At 40.0% G+C, this 23,392-nt stretch overlaps 1 pseudogene; it reads left to right on the top strand.

Annotated features, from left to right (window-relative positions):
* The first annotated feature begins 4,743 nt into the window (after window positions 1-4,743).
* LOC107043822 lies at window positions 4,744-6,205 on the top strand (annotated as a pseudogene).
* Window positions 6,206-23,392: the final 17,187 nt, after the last annotated feature.

Here is a 23,392-nt window from a genome sequence, read left to right as displayed (position 1 = left end):
ACCTCAAACACCGCCTAACCTCCTTTAGGCATTAAAGAATTCTAAGAGAATTAGAACTAGAAAAAAAAAATTCTAAGAGAATTAGAATTACACGGGTAAAGTTGTTGACATATTAGTAAAATCTGCTTATTGCAAAGTGTGTGAATATTCGTCCACGAAAGAGGGCACAGCTGAATATGATGAATGGAAAACAGAGCGTGAAAAATCGTTTTCAGCGAATCACGAAGGGTTCTCTGGAAAGATGGAAGTGGATGGAATCACAGAGATGTTCAAACGATCGGTGGAACGTTCGAAAGTAATTTACGCCAATTACATTGGAGATGGTGACTCGAAAACTTACAAGGGAGTGAATGATGCTAAACCGTATGGATATACAGTGCAAATGATAAAAAAGGAGTGTATTGGACATGTACAGAAATGAATGGGGAAGCGTCTCCGCAATTTGGTTGAAGAATGCAAGCACCTCAAAGGACGTAATAAGTTGACCGGGAAAATGATGGATAAATTATCACGTTATTATGGTTTGGCAATTCGACGAAACACAGACTCTGTAAAGAATATGAAAACCGCTATCTGGGTTACGTTTTATCATTACTCATCAACTGATGAAAATCCGCAACATGAAAATTGCCCGAAAGGTCCCGACTCATGGTGCACTTGGCAAGTAGCAAATGCGAAGAACAATTTAGATATCTATTCACATGACTATATGGCTCTTCCCATCGATGTTTTGGAAGCAATTAAATCGATATACATAGATCTGAGTGACGATATTCTATTGGAACGTTGTGTAGGATGATATACGCAAAATAATAATGAAAGTCTCCGCAATTTGATATGGAAGATTTCTCCTAAAGAAATAAACGGTGGAAAAGCTTCAGTCGAAATTGCCGCGTATATTGCAACTTGTGTATTTAATGAAGGCACTGGACCTTTATTAAGAATAATGCAGGAAATGGACATTTCGGCTGGAATAAATACGTACAATTGGGCTTCGATGGAGAATGACAGGCGGCGTAGATCGGCTGAACGCGCAGCAGAAAATGCATCAAAAGAAACACGCACTCAAAGGAAAAACCCAAGGCAAAAAGACGATTTTTACAGCCCGGGAATAGATGAAGATCTGTAAGTATTGTGATGTATCTTTTTCACCTGTAACAACATTTAAATCTTTCAAAAGGGCCCGACCGGTAATCCTCAAAGCTAATGCTCTTTCGCCTCTGCATAACGCACAGTGGCAAAACTTTGAACGTCCTTTCTCTAAAACTGAATTTTCCAAAACGGTACCAATGATTTCTCGGATACCATTGAACCGATTTTGCTGAAATTTTGCACTGGGCAATTTTGTATCATTCTCTTATATGTAGCGCATTTTTTTCACTGTGTGTTGTTTTTTCTTTAAATAATGGCGAAAAAGGGTTGAAATTATAGTCTTCAAACGCTCGGGAAAATTTAAAAACTCATATCTCTCATGAAAATTGTTGATATTTTTTATGCATGCGTCTCAAGTTCAATCAATGTATTCTTTATAAGTTATGAATAATGATTTTGTTCCAGGAAAAATTAATGAATAAATTATGATAGCACGGCAGACGCTATTGGCAAATGACCGGTTCTATTCAAGACGCTCCAACATGCAAATGGCTTGGAATATTTCGATTTTTTTTGTCAATATTCTATAAGATATGCTGTTCCCGAAACAATCAATATTTTCAATGTTAATAAATAAATTACATTTTTAAAAAAATTATGAAAATAACCCTTTCTGGGCGCCCTCTACCTGTATGTAGCCCCTTAATCACTATGGAAATAATCCACCACAAACGGCATGGAATTTCCTACAAGATTTCCTGGAATTACAAAGAAATTACAAAATTGTGAAATTACGTCGTAATTTGTAGATGGACGAAGGCGAGGAGAAAGAGCAATCAGTCGACGGTACTTCATCCAAAAGCGAAGCAGAGATCCCTTATGATGAAAAACATCTGGAAGGACCAGTGGCCAGTACTTCAAAGGATAGTAGAGATCATTCTCTACCTGCAAAACGTCTTCGCTGTGAAAAGACTAGCAGACAACGTCATCACGCATACAGGTCCCAAAAGTTCAAAAAATTGAGAAGGTTTTGAAATAAAAAATAACACATATTTCCATGGAATTAAAAAAATTCTATTGTAAAAAAATGTTACATTAAAGAATCAAATATATAATTTATTTCAATACGATCATGTAAGATTAAGCAATGGGCTGCAGTTTGAGCTGGAAAATTACGGTCAGACTCGAATTCAAGACCAATATGAACTGGCCCTGACTTCAAGTACTCATTTTCTTTTGAACAGTCAATGACATAAGTGGGGCATATGTGAAATAATCTGTTTTACTTAAAAGTGGCTTGGCTTCTTTACCATAGTAAGAGCTTTGGAAATCCGTATGCATATCATAAAGTAAAGCGTACTGATTATGACTGATATTAAAATTCAGATTACCATAAGGGTAACTTTGAGAATTCAGAAAAAGCTTTATATCGCGAATATTACAATGATCGAAACAACTCGCATCTTTATTACTTCGATTTTTGCGATCAGTTTGCAATCCCACAAGGACTTAGTAAGGTTTCTCCAGTTGTGTTGAGTATTTCACCACCCGAATGTGTTTAGAGGTCGGTGGCAGCAGTGGGTACTCGTTCGATTTCCAAGCTCGAAAACTGATGGGAATTGGTGCGTCCTTGGAGATGTAGTATAGCAGATTGATTTTCTAGTTTTCACTCTAGTTCATCTGGTGAGAGTTTGAATGCCTCAGTAGCAGCATCCTCTCCTGCTGTTTGGATGACTGTATTCACATCGGTGTTCATCGATGTAGTTCAGCAGATTGATTTTCTTAGAATCTGTTACGTTAATGTAGGGAATCATCCACTCTAGTTTATCTGGTGAGAGTTTGAATGCCTCAGTAGCAGCATCCTCTCCTGCTGTTTGGATGACTGTATTCACATCGGTGTTCATCGATGTAGTTCAGCAGATTGATTTTCTTAGAATCTGTTACGTTAATGTAGGGAATCATCCACTCTAGTTTATCTGGTGAGAGTTTGAATGCCTCAGTAGCAGCATCCTCTCCTGCTGTTTGGATGACTGTATTCACATCGGTGTTTCCTCGTGTCAGGATCGGCTCATGTTTGACATTCACAATAATCCTTCCATAATCCTCAGCAAAACCCAACAACATACTCAATGGAACGGAGATGTCAAAATAGCCATTAGCATCATGGCTAATTATGTTTAATCAAGCATCCATGTATATGCAGTGAACTCTTACATGGTAGCAGACACAAGTGTTAATGCTGAATGATAATACGAATTTCATTATTGTTATTGAAAGTCGCCGATGCGAAAGGCTGATGTACATGAATCTCATAGTGATGGGTTTTTGATGGTTTACGATGGTAGATGATAATGCAACAACAGAGGAAACTGTAGATTTTTCTTTTCACTCTTTTCGTTTTCTTTCTTGGAGTTGGAGCCCCAAGTTGTTCAGGAATTTTAGGTTTGGCGGTGTTAACGCTTTGAGAGGTCGTCGATGACTGTTTGAAATTGGTAATGGTGAGTCACATTTAAAATGACCTCCAGTCTTGGTATTGAAAACAACGCCCATATTAGGCTTTCATGTGTAATCTTATTGTTATAACCTCTCCTCTGAAATTCACTAGTTGACCTTCTCGATCAACAATCCACTTCGAGATGATCTATTGCTTTTACGGCGATCGGAAGGTAAATGATGTTTGATAGAACTTCAATGATCTTATATCCTGACGGAACGATCAGAAAGAATTCATGCACAGTGTGTACTCGTTTTTCATTTATGTATGCTCCAGCGGTGATGTTACACTCAACTCTCAGTGAATTGATTTTAAGGATTGTCACTGGTGAATCAGGTTCGTGACTGATATGGGGTGGGAGAGAGCCACTTTTAAAGCCCAATAAGCGTCCAATAGAATCTTCAGGGTTAAAATCTATCGGATGACTACGTTTGATCATACTCTTCAGAATATTACTGTTAGGCTTCAGGCTGATATCTATATTATACTCTACAAGCTGCTCAATCAAATAATTTTCGATGTCTTCAATTTCGTAACTTTCTGTGGGTATTTCAATAATTCTATCAGCCACATAGAATTTATTATTCCCGGTGTGAATGTTGGGAATGGAATGGAAGGTCAATAACTCCGCCAACCCTAGAGTATAATTCTTCAATGGTGATAATTCAATTGGCGGAAAGTAATAAGCCTCTAGTACCGAGGAGGTGCTTGAAAATGTCAACGTAAAAGAGTCACTCATCGTAGTTGATATCTGACTGTTATCCATAGAGTAGTGTATTGAGGTTTTATAATATTTCTCCATTGAGAAATTTCAGACACAGATGCCCACACTCTACTGTATCGTAATCTTGATATCACTTATGATCAGGCTTGGGCATGCATGGCAAATCTGCGTTTTCTACCTATACCTTGTAGAAAAATGGTAATTTACCATCAAATGGTAAAAAAGGTATAAAACTGGTATAAAACTCCCTAACCTATAACCAGTGACCAGTGGTAACCAGTGGTGGAGTGTAAATAATTCATGTAAACTAGTGTTTCAATTATAAAAACAACATTATAAAATAAATGAATGAATAAATATCAACAATAATATATAAATTGTGCATCGTAAAGTAGTAATTTAAGAGTTTGGTAACATCAAAAAACGCTCCAATATGAATAATCACCATAAAAAATCCACTTCCAACGTAAGTACAAATAATACAGTTAAGTTCATAAAATACGTAATTGATTATAAAAATGAACATTAGTAATATTATTTTTCTAGCGTACTACAGATTCAGAAATTGATGAGGCTTTGGCTGAATTTTTTTTCGGCTGTAATATACCTTTTAATGTGGTGGAATCTAAATTTTTCAAGTAATTCATCAAACTTCTGAACTCCTCGTACCAAGTTCCATCAAGAAAGAAGCTCTCCACCTAGCTACTTTTCACCAAAAAATAATTAAACAATCGGAATACAGCAAGGAGACAGATGGTATATTACTAATAGAGGGCTGGAAAAATTCCTCAGCCAACACAATATTGAGGATAAGAGGGAAACTGGTGATGAGTTAGCTAATGTTATTGATGAAGCTGTGGCCATGGCGAAAGAAAGATTCAAGGTAAACATTTATGAAGTAGTATCAGACAATGCTTCTGCAATGATGCGGATGGGCAGACTTTTGAGTGTTTGACATACCACCTGTTTGTCTCATAGTGGTAACTTATTGTTGAAATCTCTCGTCGATCCTAAAGTCGTTGAATGCATTAACAAGTTATTGAGGGAGTTCAAAAGTTCTCGAGGGGAAAGAGAATTAAAAAAACATGGTGGAACGAGAATCATGCTCGCTTGTGAGACTAGATGGTGTACGTACAGAGATACGTTTCGTTGCTGTCTGAAAAATCTTGACATTATGAGACGAATAGTGAAGGAAGGAATTATTACACTTAAAGCAGGAAATCTCGAACTTCTGGAGGATAATATCCTTGAAGAACGATTACAAGATTATATTACGCTGTTTGATCCTGTTTGTGAGTTGGTGAACAAATGCCAATGGACTGAAACCAATCTTGCGGAAGGAACTAAGCTCTGGGTGACACTAAATATTCCAACTGACAGTGATGCAATCGATAAAGACCTCGGAGCCGATTGAATAAGGTTTTATAGCCAATCGCCTTGGTAGCTAATTATTTGCATCCAGAATATCGAGGGAGACAATTCGCTCATTTGGAAAAAAAATCCAAAGTTTCCAAAACCAAGTTTTTGCGCGAGAACTGGCCGATGAGGATCCCTGCGAGTTGGAAGGTTTGAGAGAATAGTCGGAGGAAAAAGAAATTTTTGAAAAATTATACAGAAAAAATATAAAATCCCCTGAAGCTTTCTGGTGCATGGCAGAAGTCGATTATCCAACGTTATCTACTTTGGCCATGAAATTATACAACATTCCAAGTTCCACTGCGCAAATTGAACGACTCTTCTCTAATTGGGCGTTCATCCATTCAGATGTTCGAAATCGTCTGAGTGTAGAACGTTCTATGAAGCTAGTTTCTATCTATTATGCACTAAAGATGCGAGATTCTTCATGGGCAAAAATTAATGATTTATTGTGGGAAGAAGATGCTGTGAATATATAATTTAAAAATTCAAATTTGAATATTTCAATGAACTTTTATTTCAATTTTATTATACTACATTTGTTAATGTATATGAACGCTTATAATCTGACAATAAAATATTTCACACAAACAAACTTTCTTTTTTTTTAAACTACAAAATTCATTAGACGTTAGATCTTTTTTCAATGAACGAACACTCCAAGTGTATCTGATTCCTCTTAAAACATCCATGTGTTCTTATATACTAAAAGAAAAACAAAAAAATATAAATCGAGTGAAAAAAAATTTGAATAATCGCAATATTATGATTTTTGTCTCCTCATCCTCATCAAAAACACTTTGATATAACCTATAAATATCTATCTTGTCATAACATTTAGATAGACTTCTTCTTTACATTAAACTACAGTAATAAAGCAAAATTCAGTTCCTACTGTGTAGCAGTCAGTTTCTCTCATGCGTAATTTTAAATTATAGCAAATAAACATTGTTTTGTTCACTAATAATCCACGAAAATAGAAACTGCATATATATTACTGAAGGTTTCTCTTCTTATCACGAATCTTGAGGTGATAATGAATCTCTGTTAATTTTTGTTGTCGATCGGGGGTCAAATTGTTTGGAGGTATCACACTCATGTGGAGTTTATCGATAACTACTGGAATATCGACCAATTTGAGGACCATTCCCGCCAATTGAGGATGAGCAGATTTAGCAAATCTCCAGAATAGAGAACATGATTGTATTTTTTTTTAATGAATCATTGAATACATCGCTGTTACTTTTGTAGCTTTCTTCCAACATGTCCAACAACAACTGCTGCATCTTCCTCATTCGAGAACGGTTCTCAACAAAAAGGTCTCCACGATATTTGTTGTCGAAAAAATTTGCAGCAAGCATTTCTGGAGATAATATTGCCTCAATACGACAATCATTGACATCATAAGATTTCTCGAACAAGAGCCACTCCTCCGCAATGTCAGCTAGATAGTTTCGTGTGTCCAGACATTTTTTGGATCGCAACGTCAAAGCTTTCATTTGGTCTAGAGACTTTCTCACCTTCTCCTTAAAATGTGAATCGAACAGCTTTGGTATTTTACCTTCAGGTGAATTTGAGAGTGAATTTCTGTGGTTCCCGGTAGCTTAGTCGGTAAGAGTNGTGGTTCCCGTCACGTGGGACGTGAATTGACGGAAATTGATGGGATGTGATTAGTAAGTTTGATGATATGCTACATGGAGGTGTAGTGGTGGTTCCCGTCACGTGGGACGTGAATTGACGGAAATTGATGGGATGTGATTAGTAAGTTTGATGATATGCTACATGGAGGTGTAGTGGTGGTTCCCGTCACGTGGGACGTGAATTGACGGAAATTGATGGGATGTGATTAGTAAGTTTGATGATATGCTACATGGAGTTTTTTGTTTTTTTCCCGTCACGTGGGACGTGAATTGACGGAAATTGATGGGATGTGATTAGTAAGTTTGATGATATGCTACATGGAGGTGTAGTGGTGGTTCCCGTCACGTGGGACGTGAATTGACGGAAATTGATGGGATGTGATTAGTAAGTTTGATGATATGCTACATGGAGGTGTAGTGGTGGTTCCCGTCACGTGGGACGTGAATTGACGGAAATTGATGGGATGTGATTAGTAAGTTTGATGATATGCTACATGGAGGTGTAGTGGTGGTTCCCGTCACGTGGGACGTGAATTGACGGAAATTGATGGGATGTGATTAGTAAGTTTGATGATATGCTACATGGAGGTGTAGTGGTGGTTCCCGTCACGTGTGACGTGAATTGACGGAAATTGATGGATGTGATTAGTAAGTTTTTTTTTTTTTTTTTTCATTTCTAGTCAAATTTTTCCCTGTCCTACCAATTGTTTCAGGATTGTCAGATTCTCAACATATGATGAATACATTTGCATCTTATGTTTGAGTGAATCAGTAGACTCAAATCTGTGAGGGGCCACAAATTTTCCACCACGTTCTTTTATTCGATCTTGGACTGATTGATCACCCAATTCTTACAATAACAGTTTTAATTCACTGGAGAGTGACGAATTTTCCATGGAAGCTGCCACAGATTCAATCAATGAGTTTTGTGCCACGAAATACCAGATGCCATCAATTTTTTGTAATTCTGATGCCATTCTTTCATTCTGTAATACTACAGCATATACTTTCATTTTGTATTTTTGTTTTTGCAAGCTTTCAAGTAGAATCCTTTGGCCAATGCAATGGCCTCCATTGATTGGTTATGATGTACATTCTCTTGGAGGACTTTCTTAGTTGCATTGGCATCATTGATGACTTTGGCAATACGTGCTGCACCACCAGCTAGAGCTCCAGTGGCACTTAAACCCGCGAATAGAGGTATCAGGATGGGTAATACACCCCCAATTTTCACAGGGACAGGTAAGATGGGAGGTAATCGCACATGCTTCCTACCAGAAATATTTCTCACTGCGTCACATGCGCCTGTCAACGCTGTTTTACTAGCTTCATTTCCAGGATGCATAGAAGTCTTGGCAGCTTGTAGAATTCGCTTCAGGGCAATTTGTTCTCTTCTCCACCACCACCACCACATTTCTCACTCTTCTTTCTAACTATTTTGCTTTGTTTTATCCCCATGCCTAGGGAAGTTTTTGCTTTCATGGTGTTAACTATGCCCCAAGCGGCAGCTTTCTCAGCAAGACTTGCGTCCTTCGATAAGACCCGTTTCCAGGCTTTCTCGGTAAGAACTTTGTCTGCTTTGTGTCTTGCGGTTGGGTTATGTCGATTTTTCGAGCAGACTATATCGCGTTCTTTGCACGCTGCATCAACTGGATTAATGCCCGGGTCATCCCGTTCTAATCGTTTCTGCGGCTTCGCCCCAGGACCACAATATTGATATGCTGGTATATGCAATTCCACAGGAAGTTCGTTGATGATACTGTTCACTAAACTTTTGCCTTAATACCCTCGCTTACGTTTGCACACGTTCATGGTTGTGTAAGGATTGACTAGTATCTATTACCTAACAGTGTACGTGCAGTCATCTGTGAACACTCAAATTGTAAGAAAACAAATGCTCTACGGGCGCTCGTAGTCCCACCCAATGGTTTAAGATTTGAGAATATCTACGTGTATTCAAAAGCTCTCGATCAACCCAAGTACCAGCTGCTCAAATGTCTAATCTCCCTCATTAAGGGCATGGGATAGTTCCCATTCAATGAGCATGATAAAGTCATCAAGCCAGAGAATGCTCGACCAAATTCCATCATGATCTTTGATGATATAGTTTGCGAAAAACAGAGTAATATGGGAGAATTTTTTGCATGGGTCGACATAGAGATGTTGATAGTTTCTACCTCTGTCAAACGTACGCTCATGTACCGAAACATCTAGTACGGGATCACACCAATCTTGTGATACTCTTCGGTCAAGATGATATGAATCTCAGACATATTTATGAGCAAATACAGTTCCATTGTGATTGATAAGGACAGTGAAATTGATGAGGGTTGGGATCGAAAAGGATTCGATAGTTTCATGAAGAGAAGAATATGCAGTTTTCTGATATGATGAGAAATGATACCAGTTCTTATGTGAACGTACTCGTGTGAACATGCAAAACGAGAATTTTCGGAAAAAGACGAATATCTTGCGGAATATTACTCAAGCGAGTGATGCCATTCGCCGCAAGCATAAAATGATAAAATTGGGAAGAACGAGTACTGAGAAAGCTATGAGCGAAATGCTTGAACCAGCCATAACTCCTCTCGAGAAATTGGTGGATCAGTCGGTAATGAAGAAATCTCCGCATGGACACAAGACAGAAAAGATGTCTGGTACTCCGGTATAGATGCAGAAGGATATGGATACAGACAGTTCTTCCCACTACGAATCCCTAGAAGAGTTTTCATCTGATTCAGAAAGGGCACACAAAAGCACTCCTGTGATGAAAATATGACCGATAAAAGCCATGACTCCAACTGATAGTATTTCATCAATTAAGCTCCTAGGAAGATCGGTGATTCTCTTGTCATTTTTCATGGGGATTCAATGACCCTTAAAGGTGAGGCATATACATTAACTTCTGGTCTAATTGAATTGATCTTCAAGAAGTCACCGAATATGAGCCTCATAACTGAAACTGATTAACATATCTAAGAAAATATTAAACGGAGTACAAATGCACATCGAATATACTATGAGACTAATCGACCTCTCCGAATAAGCGACATCATGAAATATCGCGCCATTATCACAAATCTTATCAAATCCGAGAAAAGTGGAACAGCTCTTCCTCGTCATATGATTGCATCATTAAAACCTAGAGAAATGGACTATGTGTATTGGCATGATCGTAATGAGCTGGTAGATAGACGTCGACTACTTATAGCGTCGCATATTATTTCTCTGCAGTCAGCAGGAAATATGAGTAATACCAATGAAATCATGTCAATAATAGAAGAGTTACGTAAAGCTGAAATTATTTATGGAGTTGCATATGACAATAATCCATCATTTGAACCATGAGCGTTGAGGTGTTTGGAAATTAATTGAGCAATAATTAAGACTGGTGTAAGAATTATCGGGAGTCGTGGTCCTCCGGGGGAAGGATTCAAGGTCACTCATGATGGACAATCGAGATACGCGCTAACGTATCGGCCAAGAAAAAGGTTTGACATCAATTGTTGAACATCTCAGGCCGAGAACACCGCGTATCTATACACGACAGAACTTCCCCCTCCACTACCTCTAAATGATTTTCATTCGGTATAATAAGAACGGGACGACAAATCAGAAAAGTGTCCTCAGTTACACTATATAAATCGTCTATGAGCTTTTCAACGATGTAACTATGGTATTTTTTGGACGAACAGTAAAAAAGATACGCGGATAGCAACAGCTTGATATTCGCATTCTTGCGATACACATTATAAAGTCGGAGAATCAAGTGACAACGTTGGTAGCGCCGATTGAACCGAGCCTCACATTCAACCTCGATGTGTTGCCACTAGTGCCTTCAAACGTGGGTTGTCATGTTGTTATGGAGAACCATGCGAAACTTTTTTCTCACTTGAAATCATTTATTAGAGTAAAAGGAAAAATCAAACCTGTGTTCTATTTTTTTTTCTCTCGCCGAAAATTCGAATTTCTTCTCGTCATATCTCTATCCGTACCTTGCAGATGAAGATAGTTTGTGAGGTTATGGTTTATGATTGGAATCTGACAGGAGTGGTATTTGTCGAAATTTGTGTGATCAAGTATTAACATTAAAGGAACAAACTAACAAGGAAACCGTCCCGAGTGTCCCTCACCGATTTCGATGAGCTTGAAATATGTTATTCTCCATCAAAATCTGAGATATACGTTTTTTTTTCCTGCGGATTAAGACTTTTAGGGGGTGAAACCAACCCTCAAAGTTGACAGGTTTGCAGGACCATTTGCCAGTTTCATATATTCACATAAAAAATTTTGGAACGAAACCAAATGCATGATAGTCTAGAAGAAAAATAATGAAAAATGGCATTGGTTCCATTCGGATGGGGTAAATTCAAAAAAAATGATAGGGGTTGAAATCCACAAAATTCTTATGAAAAAAAATAACGCTCGTCTTTCAACGTTTCAATAGTATATATGGCTATCGAATGAGCGAGAAAAAGTAGGAAATACGGGTTTTTGCTTTTTCCGGAAAAAGGCGTGTAGGGGGTAAACCACCCTCGAATTTAAATCAATTCATTACCAGTTGAATATTGGATTTCTTCTGGAATGAAGACAATTTCCAATGTGTGCAGTGAAGCATCTTGTCGGTCCTGTTCAGAAGGAGTAAATGACAAGATAACTTTTAGAGTTGAAATATATAAATATTTCGTAACCAACACTTCCTTGTGATACAAGTGAGAAAAAATGGAGTAGCCCCTGCGGATTATTGTATTTTTTGAGAGGAAGAATGAGTACAGTGCAGACCAGTACAGCCTTTCTTCTGAATTCATGAAAAGGATAGCGGGATGTTGGAAAATATTTTTTCTGTATATCTCTTTTATTTATATTTGTACATACCTAAGAATTCATATAATGATGTGACAATTCCATTATCATTTCTTTCTTTCTATCCTTCCTTTACTCCACCCCCGCAACGTCATCACTACTCATACGTTTTCTTATTTTTCCTATCATAAGGTGTTAAGAAAATCATATTTTAAAGTCTCATTATAATTTTCCTCATTTATTCATTCATTATATTTTTTGCAATAATGATAGTCGCCGAAGAAGTGTTTGAAATATAATGACTTTTTGCACCAAGAACAACGAATAATAGCAATATTCGTACATCCTGGAATTTCGCAATGCAATTTACAGGATTCACCGAATGCGAAATGGACGAGATTTTCGAATTCATCTGGTTTGGTTTCTATGTAACTGCTTCTGTACCAAGCATATTTAAAGAGATTGACATATCGTGGTGACGACAATTGATTATAAGTTAAGGATTGCAACTTGATGACATTATTCTTTAAATGTAAATGAAAATCATAATCCATCAATATAACACTATCAGAGAAATGTCTTATCAAAATCCAAGAACATCGGATGGTTAGAGTTTCCAGTTGTCCCTTGAGGTATAATCATTACCTCCACATCCTTATTGCGTCTTTTGGTAGCTTGCACGACTGGAGAACAGTATCCGATCCATGAATCCACCAATAATAGACTTTTCGAACCAACATTCGAAAAAAAAAACATTGCAACCAAGTTTTGAAATGTTCTGAAAAAGATCATAGAAAAAATACACGTTACCATTGGAGCGATGCCATCATTACGGATAAATGAGAAACTAAGTATTAGACGAATGAACACAGTCTCATACCTGAAGTCAATTTCCCAGATTTGGATACATCTACGTATACATTATCAGGATGAAACTGTTTCTCCTCTACTCTGAGACCGAAATGACCGCTTGGTTCTTTCAAAACCAAAAAGAGTGGAGAGAGGAGTTTCCCTTCGGCCGATATAGTTGGTTGAATAGTATAACTATGTGTCGTCCATGTTAGGGATTGTACGACACATTGTATTTGTTTTTCATCTTATTCAGCCAAAGTTCTCCCTGAATGCATTTCAAACTGAAAGCCGCTCTGATCAGAATTATATATGGGTCATTCCACGGAAATGCTGTTTTTTCACCTCGTAAAATTTTCAGTTTTCAAAATGCCCCGGAGGCAATTTTTTTCCAGTTTTCATCCGTTTGTGGGAATACAAGAACATTCTAGAAGTTATCATACTACAACCTAGGAAATCTCGAAGTAATTACTCAATCCAGTCGTCAAGTGCTTTAGAGTAAAAATTCGATTGTACACGACTTGCTAAATGTTGAATTATCTCAACAGTGAAGGGTTCCGTGAATTGATCACGAAACGAGAACGCAGAGACCCCTCAAGTAGATAAAATGTTCTATCTCTGCTCAGCTCTCTCTGCAGAACCGTACCAGCTAGTGTCAAATATCGGAGTCACAGACGACGCCTTCCAGACAGCGTGGGAATTGCTGCTGGATAGATACCACAATCCAAGACTTCTCATCACCGCCCAGTTAGAAAAGATCTTCACACCTACATCAATGCAGCAGCGCTGAGCCAAGGAGCTAAACAACGTGCTGACTTCTACTCAAGAAGCCCAGAACGCTCTCAAGGCCCTAAGATGTCCCGTCGATCAGTGGGACGCCATCCTAGTGTACGTAATAACCAGACGTCTAGATGCTAAGACTCGAGAAGCTTGGGAGGAGGAGATTGGTACATCAGCTGTTTCCCCGAATTATGCAGACCTTGTTAGGTTCGTGACAGGGAAGGCTCGAGCTTTGGAATGCATCGAGTTGTAGCAAGGTCAAAGTCAACATACTCAGTCTCAGTAGATGGCCCAGGATTCATCGGAAAACAACAACTCTACTCATCACAGCCAGCAGCCATACAAATCATCGGTACAGCCCAGTAAAGTTCTCATCGCTAACATGACAGGAAGTAGAAAACCTCAGCTCACATCATCATGGGCAGAAATGAGTCGCTTCCCAGTCTCTATGTGCACCGACGATCACTTCATAGTCAACTGCCCCAGATTTCGTCAACTCACACCACCAGTTCACAAGGAATTCGTGATTAAAAGTCGTCTTTGCCTCAACTGCTTCGGTAAACCTCCTGTATTGTCATGTGACATAGAAGAGAGGTCCAAAGTTTGTGAGCGAAAGCATCATACCATGATCCACATTGATGGAGTGGATCCCCCAGCGCCATTGACACCAGCACAACGGAAGGCTGCTGCTATCGCAAGGTCAGCAGGGAGAGCTAGCCCCACGTCAGGTCCACGAGGAGCTCCAGCCCAGCAGTTCTCATGTCCAGCCCAGCAGGTCTCATCTCCAGCCCAGCAATTCTCAAGTTCCAGCCCAGCAACGAGTAACCAACAGCAGCCATCGATGTGACTACATCGTAATGTTGTTGTCCAAGCCTGTGCGTCTCAACGAGCAGTTCAATCAGCGAGACCAGGAGTCCTGCTAGCTACATGCCGAGCTTATCTCATCGATAATCCTAGTTCTTCTCACAAGGTACGCATGCTAATTGACCCAGGCTCGGAAATCTCGTTTGTTTCAGAGAAGATTGTTAAACTTCTATACTTCAAACGCACACAATCAGCAGTTCGCCAGAGTCTTCACTTGGATGCACCAGAGGCACAGTAGATCTCGTGATACGCTCAATTTATTCATCTCAGACGCTGAAGCTGACAGCCCACGTCCTCACTAAACTGACAGCGTCGCTGCCGTTATTCTCCCCGGGGAAGATGACAGGGCCTCATCTCGAAAACCTACAGCTAGCTGATCCAGGGTTCTCGACACCTGGCTCGATTGATGTTCTACTGGGAGCTGACGTCTATGGCAGTATCCTCGAACAAGCTGTGGTCAAATCAGGACCACATACCCCAGTAGCTCAGCTAACCAAGTTTGGTTGGACCGTATTCGGACCAACGGAGCGCCTCCAGCCGCCGCAGATCATCTCTCATCATGCGGCAGTCGGTGACGAAGACCTTCAAGATCTTCTGAAGCATTTTTGGACCCAGGAACAAGTCCCAGCTACTCAGAGCTCAGCTCTCAACCCAGAAGAACTGAAGTGTGAAGGGCACTTCCAGAAAACCCACACCAGAGAAAGCTCATGACGCTATATAATTCGCCTGCCGTTTCATAGATCACCAGATCAACTCGGAGAATCTAGACCCCGTGCCCAGGCCTGTCTCAAGTCACTCATTAGAAGGATCAACAAGGACCCAATCTACGCTCGGAAATATTCAGAATTTCTTCAGGAATACGAAGATTTAAGACAGGTGAGGCGTGTCTCAACTCAGTTTTAACGTGAGAACTCAACTGCGGGTCGACAGCCCCCTGGGATGACCTTGGCGCATGTTGCTCCGGCAGCAGGAGGATCGAGGGTCTTGGGGGGAGGCCGGTCTGCGCAAAGTTCGCCAACACATGAGTACTATTTTCCTCATCACGGAGTTTTGAGAGAAAGTAGCGAGACGACAAAGGTCAGAGTCGTGTTCAATGGCTCTAGCAAAATGACATCAAGGAAATCTCTCAACGATATCATGCACACTGGAGCGACGCTCCAGAAGGACATCTCAGACGTACTACTTTGGGTGAGGCAGCACAGGTTCATATTCATGACGGATATTGCCAAGATGTTCAGGCAGATCAAGCTTCATGCGGAGGATTGGCCACTACAACAGATACTCTGGATAGATAACCAAGGGCATCCCCAGACATATCAGCTCACCACGGTCACGTACGGAACGCGATCAGCTCCCTTCCTGGCGGCGCGAGTACTCAATCAACTTGTGGCTGATGAAGGAGACAAGTATCCCTTAGCAGTAACACCACTTACTTAGGGGCGTTACGTGGACATCTGCGGAGGCGCAGATTCAACACAGGAACTTCAAGAAGTCGCTCGTCACGTTCAAAGCCTCTGCATGGCTGGTCATTTCCCCTTGGTAAAATGGCACTGTAACAGCCCAGAACTCCTTGCATCACTTTCACCTACTGATATTTCACAAGATCCCAGGAATCCTGGCTGCCCAGCACAGATAAATTCTTCTTCTCATCAAGGCTCCCAGAGAGCTCAGTAATCACAAAGAGGGTGATACTCTCCGAGATAGCCCAGCTGTTCGACCCTCTTGGCTTTCTTTCACCAGCGGTCATCAGGGCGAAGATGCTAATGCAAGAGTTGTGGTTGGAAAAAATGGGTTGGGATGACTCATTGCCAAAAGACATTGGAGATCGGTGGAAAAATTTCCGAGAGGAACTCATCCATCTAGAAGAGATTACAATCCCTAGGTGGCTGGGACTCAGCAAGAGCTCAGAGGTCGAAGTACACGGATTTTCTGATGCCTCCAACCATGGGATGGCAGCAGTAGTCTATCTCAGGATCATTAAGGAGGACCGAGTATAAGTATCATTGCTTTGTGCTAAGAGTAAAGTGGCACCTACCAAGAAACTTACCATACCCAGGCTAGAGCTCACAGCTGCCATGATCTTGCCGAGATCTCATCCCATGACAAAGCTCATCGCAACAATCGATCACCAGGGCATCCTCAGAGTTAAGGGACTATTGAAGCTCGCACACGTAGACCCAGAAGCCAAGCACCCAGTTATCATACCCAGAGAATCTCAACTAGCCCAGCTTATCATTGGAGATACTCATGAAAAGACGCTCCATGGAGGAACCCAATTGACAACCACATATCCCAGGAAATCCTATTGGATCCTCGGCGGACGAGCACCGGTGAGATCGTACATCCTCAAGTGTGTCTCTTGTGCACGGCAACGAGGAGTGCGAGCTCAACAACTCATGGGTCAGCTCCCTGTGTCACGCATCACCCCAGCTAGAGCTTTTCTCAATTCCGGCGTAGATTAAGCCGGCCCAGTACCTCTTAAAACGTGGAAGAGGCGTGGTCACAAGTCGTGCAAAGGCTGGTTGGCAATCCTTGTGTGCATGGTCACGTCAGCTGTTCACCTAGAAGTGGTCTGAGACTACTCATCAAAGGGGTTCATAGCAGCCTACAGGAGGTTTGTCAGCAGATGTGGCATCTGCAGGAACCTGTACAGCGACTGCGGAACGAATTTCATCGGAGCTGACAAGGAGCTCAAGAAGCTGTTCACTTCAGGAATCAAGGACGTTCAACACCTTGCCCAGATTATTCTCAACGACGGCACCCAGTGGAGTTTCAACCCCCCAGGAGCTCCTCACTTCGCAGGAAAGTGGGAGTCAGCAGTCAAATCGGTCAAGCATCACCCTTCCACGACAGTCGGTGACACTCTTCTCACCTACGAGGAACTCAGCACCTTGCTTACCCAGATCGAAGCCGTGCTAAACTCCAGATCATTGGTTCCACTGACGGACGACCCAGACCACTTCTCAGCACTCACACCAGGACATTTTTTCATCGGTGAAGCACCAATCACCATCTCAGAACCTTTGTTAGGCCATCTCAACACCAACAAACTCTCCAGATGCCAACTCATCCAAGAGAGGCTACAAATGTTCTGGAGCCGATGGTCTACCAGCTACCTCCAGAGCATCTAGGCAATCTCCAAGTGGTATCGACCCAACCGCGACATTCAAAATGGATCACTAGTTCTTCTCACGGACGAGAGGTTCCCTCCATCAAAGTGGCCGCTCGCTCGAGTCACTGCATTGCATCCCGGACCAGATGGTATGACCAGAGTCGTCACTGTGAGGACAGCAGCTACAACCTTGGATCGACCGATCGTCAAATTCGTACTGCTACCAGTGGAGTCCTCAGATCCAGGTCAAAATTAATCAGTTTTTTGTTACAGATCACTAGGAACTTGATCTACCCAGGTTACGTCATCAACTTCGTTGAGGACCGTGGGGGACGATGTCTGAAATCCCGCCAAACTCATCCAATACACCCATGATCGAAAGAGTCGCTTGATTGAGCCACGAGTGGCACCACCCACTGGACAGTGGGCAATCACCCAGCCTAATCTCACCGCATGACGCTAACCAGCGGCTTTTGCCCGCGCTTTTAGCAGTTAGCCTCACGTAGCATCCCAGTCAGCATGCTTGCACAGAGTTCTGTTAATTATAGCCCAGCTTCACGCTAATCATCAATCTGAGTGTTAATCCTAGTGTTTACCCAGTGACCAAAAAATTAATAATCTCATCACGCCCTCATTGTCGGGAATGGTTAGTTTGTTTATAAGGATTACGCGGAACTCAAATCAACTAATTCTCGTGAAAAGTACCCAGTGGATTCTCAGTATTCTTTTCTTGTAACCCCGGTTGCTTACGCAATTAATTCATGCTTACGCGCTTGTAAATATTGTAAATTAGAGACTAGAATTAGTGACATTAAACTGTTAGTGACGTTACACAGTGCTTCATCATTTCAACCCCGGACTACATAGATATACATTGTCCACCTCGTGTCTCCATCTCACTCCCACCTTCACGATCCGGAATTTATTCTTGTACAAAACAATATTTTTTGTGATCAATTCGCGGAACGCTTCACTGTTGAGATAATTCAACATTTAGCAAGTCGTGTACAATCGAATTTTTATTCTGAAGCAATTGACGACTGGATTAAGTAATTACTTCGAGATTTCTTAGGTTGTAGTATGATAACTTCTAGAATGTTCTTGTATCCCCATAAACGGATGAAAACTGGCAAAAAATTGCCTCCGAGGCATTTTGAAAACTGAAAATTTTACGAGGTGAAAAAACAGCATTTCCGTGGAATGACTCATATATAATTCTAATCAGAGCGGCTTTCAGTTTGAAATGCATTCAGGGAGAACTTTGGCTGAATAAGGTGAAAAACAAATACAATGTGTCGTACAATCCCTAACATCGACGATACATAGTTATACTATTTAACCAACTATATCGGTCGAAGGGAAACTCCTCTCTCCACTCTTTTTGGTTTTGAAAGAACCAAGCGGTTATTTCGGTCTCAGAGTAGAGGAGAAACGGTTTCGTCCTGATAATGTATACGTAGACGTATCCAAATCTGGGAAATTGACTTCAGGTATGAGACTGTGTTCATTCGTCTAATACTTAGTTTCTCATTCATCCGTAATGACGGCGTCGCTCCAATGGTAACGTGTATTTGTTCTATGATCTTTTTCAGAACATTTCAAAACTTGGTTGCAATATGTTTTTTTTTCGAATGTTGGTTCGAAAAGTCTATTATTAGTGGATTCATGGACCGGATACTGTTCTCCAGTCGCGCTACCAAAACACGCAATAAGGATGTGGAGGTAATGATTATACCTCCAGGGACACCTAGGGACAACTGGAAACTCTAACCACCCGATGTTTTTGGATATAGTTTGGAAAAATTTCATTAGACATTTCTCTAATAGCGTTATATTAATGGATTACGATTTTAATTTACATTTAAAGAATAATGTCATCAAGTAGCAATCCTTGGCTCATAATCAATTGTCGTCACCATGATATGTCAATCTCTTTAAATATGCTTGGTACAGAAGCGGTTACATAGTAACCAAACCAGATGAATTCGAAAATCTAGTCCATTTCGCATTCGGTGAATCTTGCAAATCGCATCGCGAAATTCCAGGATGTACGAATATTGCTATTATTCGTTGTTCTTGGTGCAAAAAGTCATTATGTTTCAAGCACTTCTTCGACGACTGTCATTATTGCAAAAAATATAATGAATGAATAAATGAGAAAAATTATAATGAGACTTTAAAATATGGTTTTCTTAACACCTTATGATAGAAAAAATAAGAAAACGTACGAGTAGTGATGACGTTGCGGGGGTGGAGTAAAGGAAGGATAGAAAGAAAGAAATGATAATGGAATTGTCAGATCATTATATGAATTCTTAGATATGTACAAGTATAAATAAAAGAGATATACAGAAAAAATATTTTCCAACATACCTCTATCCTTTTCATGAATTCAGAAGAAAGGCTGTGCTGGTCTGCACTGTACTCATTCCTCCTCTCAAAAAAAAAAAATTAAACGCAGAGGCTACTTCAAATACTGCATTGTGCTACTCATTGCGATCAGTATGCTTGCTTATTAAGAGATAACAAAAATGATTGGATATACATTGATGATGCCGTTATTTCAAAAATTCGATGGCCGCGGAACGCTAATGATACGTATATATTATTTTTGGAGAAAAAGAATGAAAATTGGAAGAAAAATTAATTTTGGTGACACTGCAGAAACGTATTTTTTTCCTTCACAAAAATGTCATGTGTAACATATTTGGTTCATTTAACATAGATGATTTTGAGTTGCTGAATGTGGTGAACCTATGTTAGGTATATACCAAAATTCTATTTGAAGAAAGTCGGGTTCAATCCTTAAGTCCCTAAGAAATACATATGTTGAAGCAATCGATGAAAGTTGGTGTATGTGTCTAAAATCTGACTCAGACCCTTCACGACTGGTAGACATCTGAGTACCTTTGGGGGAAACCAATCTGAGCAGTCATAAGTCTCCTTAAAATTTTGTTATGCGATTCAACCATTTGAAGACTATTATGGATGATTTTATTCCGACGTAATTCCAAATAAAATACAGAGCTAAAAAATTGAGGAGAAACTCTATTAACGGATAATTGTTTTAGTTAACCATATTATTTTGCAAAAGATTGTTATGCTTTGCAAAAATGAGTGAAATCCTATAAAAAAATCACAAAAAAACTTTTGTGAAAAAATTTTGCCAAGTTGACGTTTTATTGCCTGAGCCTATTTTCCAAAAAAATATTCTCACTTTTGTTCACAAAAAAATACTTGAAATAGAAAATACGCCAAGCGCGTCGTTCACAAATCATATTGACTAGAGGGACCTGATATCTCAAGTGAATGAATCCAGTAACATATATGAATGGAAAGGTCGCCATTGGAGACGCTAAATAACAAAACGCCCTCTACAAATTGCCGGCTTGAGAATACACATAGATGATACATACGCTCATATGTCCATGTGTGAGCAGACTTTTATATATCTGTAAGCACTCCTAAACTGGCCATCTTGAAAAAACTAGCGCCACCAACGGTAACTAGCGTCGCCAATTGCCAATTCGATTTTCAGAAAAAAGTTAACTTGGTGCGCCCGGTTTTCTGTGGATACTTCAGAAAATGAAAATTATGTGTAATTGAGTAGTTGATAGATCGGTGTCGAAGTTCATTTCTAGAAAGCAATAAATGAATTTCGGGGAAAATATTGTACAATCTCCGAAATTAAATCAAAGTTTGGTGACATAGTTACTTGAAAAACATTCGATTGTAGATTATCCCGATTCAACGGTCGATCGAGGAATCAACTGGAAATTATGTAAATCTTTAATACCATATTCATTTGAATCAATTGAGATTTTGAATACGCCGATTGAGTAATGTTGCAATCCACTGATGAAGGACTGAGGCGTTCTATCCTCATGAATTGATCGGTAACAATCGGTACTTTCCATCAAGGGCCACAGAGTGACACAGTGTTAACTATGATATGTCTTTGATCAATCACAGTTCTCCTTTTTGGCACTGTGTTAGACAGTGCCCTATGATAGAAAGTGCCCAGTGTAATTACACCAAAACCGGACGCGCCCAGTGGACTTTTTTCTGAAAATCGAATTGGCAATTGGCGACGCTAGTTACCGTAGGTGGTGCTAGTTTTTTCAAGATGGCCAGTTTAGGAGTGCTCACAGATATATAAAAGTCTGCTCACACATGGACATATGAGCGGATGTATCATCTATGTGTATTCTCAAGCCGGCAATTTGTAGAGGGCGTTTTGTTATTTAGCGTCTCCAATGGCGACCTTTCCATTCATATCTGTTACTGGATTCATTCACTTGATATATCAGGTCCCTCTAGTCAATATGATTTGTGAACGACGTGCTTGGCGTATTTTTTATTTCAAGTATTTTTCGGTGAATAAAAGTGAGGATATTTTTTTGGAAAATATTCAATTAGACCAGAAGTTAATGTATATGCCTCACCTTTAAGGGTCATTGAATCCCCATGAAAAATGACAAGAGAATCACCGATCTTCATAGGAGCTTAATTGATGAAATACTATCAGTTGGAGTCATTGCTTTTATCGGTCATATTTTCGTCACGGGAGTGCTTATGTGTGCCCCTTCTGAATCAGATGAGAGCTCTTCTAAGGATTCATAGTGAGAAGAACTGTCTGTATCCATATCCTTCTGCATCTATACAGGAGTACCAGACATCTTTTCTGTCTTGTTTTCATGCGGAGATTTCTTCATTACCGACTGATCCACCAATTTCTCGAGAGGGGTTATGACTGGTTCAAGCATTTCGCTCATAGCTTATATACTAGTCTTTCTTCCCAATTTTATCATTTTATGCTTGCGGCAAATGGCATCACTCGCTTGAGTAATATTCCGCAAGATATTCGTCTTATTCCGAAAATTCTCGTTTTGCATGTTCACACGAGTACGTTCACACAAGAACTGGTATCATTTCTCATCATATCAGAAAACTGCATATTTATCTCTTCATGAAACTATCGAATCCTTTTCGATACCAAGCCTCATGAATTTCACTGTCCTTATCAATCACAATGGAACTGTATTTGCTCATAAATATGTCTGAGATTCATATCATCTTGACCGAAGAGTATCAGAAGATTGGTGTGATCCCGTACTAGATGTTTCGGTACATGAGCGTACGTTTGACAGAGGTAGAAACTATCAACATCTCTATGTCAACCCATGCAAAAAATTCTCGCATATTACTCTGTTTTTCGCAAGCTATATCATCAAAGATCAGGATGGAATTTGGTCGAGCATTCTCTGGCTTGATGGCTTTATCATGCTCATTGAATGGAAAATATCCCATGCCCTTAATAAGGGAGATTCGACATTTGAGCAGCTGGTACTTGGGTTGATCGAGAGCTTTTGAATACACATAGATATTCTCAAATCTTAAACCATTTGGTGCGACTACGAGCGCCAGTAGAGCATTTGTTTTCTCACAATTTGAGTGTTCACAGATGACTGCACGTACACTGTTAGGTAATAGATACTAGTCAATCCTTACACAACCATGAACGTGCGCAAACGTAAGCGAGGGTATTAAGGCAAAAGTTTAGTGAACAGTATGTGACGAAATTCCAGGCGAATTCGTCACCTGCGGAACTCCAGGGT

The sequence above is a fragment of the Diachasma alloeum genome, unplaced genomic scaffold (genome assembly GCF_001412515.2).
Source record: "Diachasma alloeum isolate Michigan unplaced genomic scaffold, Dall2.0 Dall_scaffold_00636, whole genome shotgun sequence".
Classification (NCBI taxonomy): domain Eukaryota; kingdom Metazoa; phylum Arthropoda; class Insecta; order Hymenoptera; family Braconidae; genus Diachasma; species Diachasma alloeum.
Note: the sequence above shows the minus strand (reverse complement) of the source record. Positions and strands in the feature narration are given on the sequence as shown.